At 45.3% G+C, this 3,383-nt stretch overlaps 1 long non-coding RNA gene across 1 annotated transcript; it reads right to left on the bottom strand.

Moving 5' to 3' along the window:
* Window positions 1-1,907: 1,907 nt before the first annotated feature.
* Window positions 1,908-2,987, bottom strand: LOC108895504 (uncharacterized). Its single transcript, XR_001962976.2, has 4 exons — window positions 2,840-2,987; window positions 2,693-2,766; window positions 2,380-2,611; window positions 1,908-2,205 (listed from the first exon to the last, which is right to left on the bottom strand). It is a non-coding gene; the product is annotated as an uncharacterized LOC108895504 (long non-coding RNA).
* Between the last annotated feature and the right edge of the window lie 396 nt (window positions 2,988-3,383).

The raw sequence follows: 3,383 nt of genomic DNA, 5'->3' as shown, positions 1-3,383 counted from the left end.
CAGTGTGAATGGATGAATATGGGAAAATGAATGCAACTCAGTCCAGTTCCGTTCAGTTCGTATGTAGGTGTAGGTGTGTGTGTGTGTGTGTGTGTGTGTGTGTGAGTGAGTGAGTGAGTGAGTGAGTGAGTGAGTGAGTGTTTTTGGGTAGAGAAAGGGAGAGCAGGAATGTATTCAGGTGAGCAGGGGAGAAGCCAGGAGAGTTTGGGTTGTGAAGGGGACTTATCTGTGGATGGATGCTTGAGATGTCGTCTGACCCATAAAGAAAAGCCTCAGAAAACCAAACAGGACAGCTTCGGCTGCTCCAGGGTTCCCATTTCTCCTCCTACAGTCCTGGTTCCACTAATTCAATATTCTATCTCAAACCTCCTCAGCAGAAGTCCATGTCAATCCATATTTGATGCATGTTACTAGTCCTCCTTTCCTTTTTTTTCTCTCACATTTCCTCTTTTTCTCTCACTCCTCTAGTTATCAAACATCCTTCCAGTCTCTCCTTTGTTTGAATTCCCCTCCTACTCAGCTCCCAGGTGTGACTTCTGCTTGTACCTTTCCCATCCCAGCATGTCATTTCCTGTTTCCTGTCAACCCCGTTGCCTCCTGCTACGTAGCATATAGTATAGACTGAGTTTCTGCTTCTAAGGCAGCCACTGGTTTCAGTTCATTTTTTGTGTGACCTATGTCTCATTAGTTAATTAGTTCTTCTGTGTAAATATAGTCTTGGCTTTCCCCCCTCAAGTTGTCATAGTGTTATGCTGAATTTGGTGACTGCTTCGTTTCTAGATTCTTGTCTTTGCCTATATTCCCTGTGTTTGGACCTTTTGTCAGTGTGTAGGGTTTTGGATTTCTGCCTGCTCTCCACTGGACTGTATGTGATCCTTCCTCTCCAGCCAGCATGTCTTGTTTCTGTTTTGTTGTTTAATAATGGAACTGAACTGCTGAGGTCTCTGTGTCTGGTGGTCCGGCCTACTCCTGCTCCTCGTCTCCTGTCAGCGAGCTGGCTGACTTGTGCTCCTTGTCTCTTGTTGGTGGTCTCACGAACACCAGTTCAAGATCTCCTGTTGGTGGCTCTCCAACCCTGGAACATCTCCCCCAGGTTTCCTGCTCCACCAATGGCCAGCCCTTTGGCATTTCCCCTGAAACACCCAGCTCTATTTTTCTATGCCCTATTAACTTTTCCTTGGATGCATCAGCAAGATGTCACAGCACAATGTAGGGACAATGTGGGGTTCAGTATCTTGCCCAAGGATACTTCGGCATGGACTGGAGAAGCTGGGCCCCACAAACAAAATGTTTTCCAGTGTACAGTAAACCCCACCTTATTTAAGGAGAATACAGGCATAAGGCTCAGCTGTGTATCGTACCACAAACAATATGATTACATAAAAAAGGTTAAGGTTCTCCAGGGTGTTAATCTATGAAAATAAAGAGAGTTTGAATCTAAGTTCAGTGCAGTTATAGGTGGCTGCCCTACCACTAAAACAAAAAATACAACACAAAAAAGATCAAACAATTAATCCTTTTACTAGTACTAAACCTATAAATTATTCTAGGGTAGACAGAAACTATTAAGTGGTAAGATGACATCATCAAATAACTCCTAATGACTTTTGCTGAGGTAACTGAATTGTCGCTTAGTGGCATAGATATTTGGTTTTGCATATTCCTCTCCATCTGTAACAAAGATCAATAATGGCCACAAGGTCCAACAGCAGTTTTCTCCTCCAAATGCTCCATCCCTCCAACAGCAAATCTTAAGAGATCTTAATGTGGCAGGTGGGAGGATGGGAACAAAAAAAATAAATAAATAAGTTGCCCGACAACGCCACCTGGGGAATTTCACCCCAGGAAATAGATAAATAACTGATAGGTCACGCCAGGTTCGAAAATCACCATGAGGCAAGAGATGGTTAGGAAGGGACTGGACAAATCAAATTTATTTAACAAATGACAAAAAACATATATATATATAAATGTATAAAATTCGATAGAGCATCAGCTGTATATTTAAAAAAAAAAAGATACACTTGGCCCAAAGGGGGAGGGGGAGAACTACACTGGACAGGGCTGAGGCTGACCACAGCAGCCCCAACGAAACCAAAATCGGGGGAAGAGGAGAAACTAAACTTAACAACCCGTGGTACCATACACTCACACACTAGATCGTGAAGAACCAGGAATTGGGTCGCCGCCGTGGGCCCGCAGGACCTGTCCACAAAGAGAAGGAGGATTAAAACTGGGCTCGGTGATCAGCACAGCTGATGCTCACACACCAACATACACATACATAAAGACACCTGCACACATACACACACACAAAACCAATATGTGAAAATAAAAAAATACAAAAGGAACAAAACTGAATCAAATCACCAAACTAACCTTAAACAATAAAGGAAATAAAGAAAAAAAAACTAACAGGAAAAGAATCTAAAAGTAATCCGCAGCTTCAGGCCAGCGGCGGACCGCAAATGGCCAAATGGAGCCGCATGCGGTAACAGGGGGAGCCAGAACAGCAGCGCCCCTTCAAACGAAGTGGCGGAGGACGCGACTAGGCTCGGCTTTCACTGGCGCCGCCTCGCGCCGAACCATCCACAGCTGCAGCCGAACAACACTACAGCATAAAATAGACAAACAATCAGTAGGGGGCAAAACAAGTTAAAAGAAAAGGAGATAGCGGACAACACCGACTCACCACGCGGAGACAACCACGCCAAAGCGGGCTTCCAGCAGGCCAACCCAACCCCACGGCACCAGCAGTCTGCCACACTGCATGAGGAGAAAATATCACCAAGGCGCATATGGCACATTACGCAAAAAGGGGGAAACAGGTGCGCATTACCTGTGTGCTGACGAGGAACCGTGCGCCTCAATGGCAAGCACGGCTACAGACGCTTGCGCTGCCACCAACCTTGACTCTGCCACGCCAGGCCACAGCCACCACGGGGACGGGCGGAACCGGAACAAAGAGTGGAAGACGGCGCGCAAGGCGCACACTGTATATGTGGGCACGGCGCCATTCCGGCAATCAGTGCACCAGGAAACTAGTGCAGCGCCCTACTGTGGAGGGTGGAGTAAACAGTGCTCCGGCTACATTAAGAATCAGCAAGTTCGCACATAATGAAAATGGCAGAAGATGTCAAGAAATAAAAAAGAGAAAAAACAGCTGTTCTGTTTTTTATTCTCTCTTTTTTAATCACATGAGATGATGAGTGGCCTTCACTCCAGTAATTGCCATTTTGATGACCTGGTAAATGTCTCACAAAAAAGCAGTGGGTCTTTGAAAGTATACCAGCTAAGATGTTGCACGTTAGTTTGTGTGCTCATAACTGCTTTGGTGTTTTAAAGTGTTTGCTCAGATTCTCTTGAGGTAATTTTACTTTATT

This window comes from Lates calcarifer, unplaced genomic scaffold (genome assembly GCF_001640805.2).
Source record: "Lates calcarifer isolate ASB-BC8 unplaced genomic scaffold, TLL_Latcal_v3 _unitig_4002_quiver_610, whole genome shotgun sequence".
Lineage (NCBI taxonomy): Eukaryota > Metazoa > Chordata > Actinopteri > Centropomidae > Lates > Lates calcarifer.
Note: the sequence above shows the minus strand (reverse complement) of the source record. Positions and strands in the feature narration are given on the sequence as shown.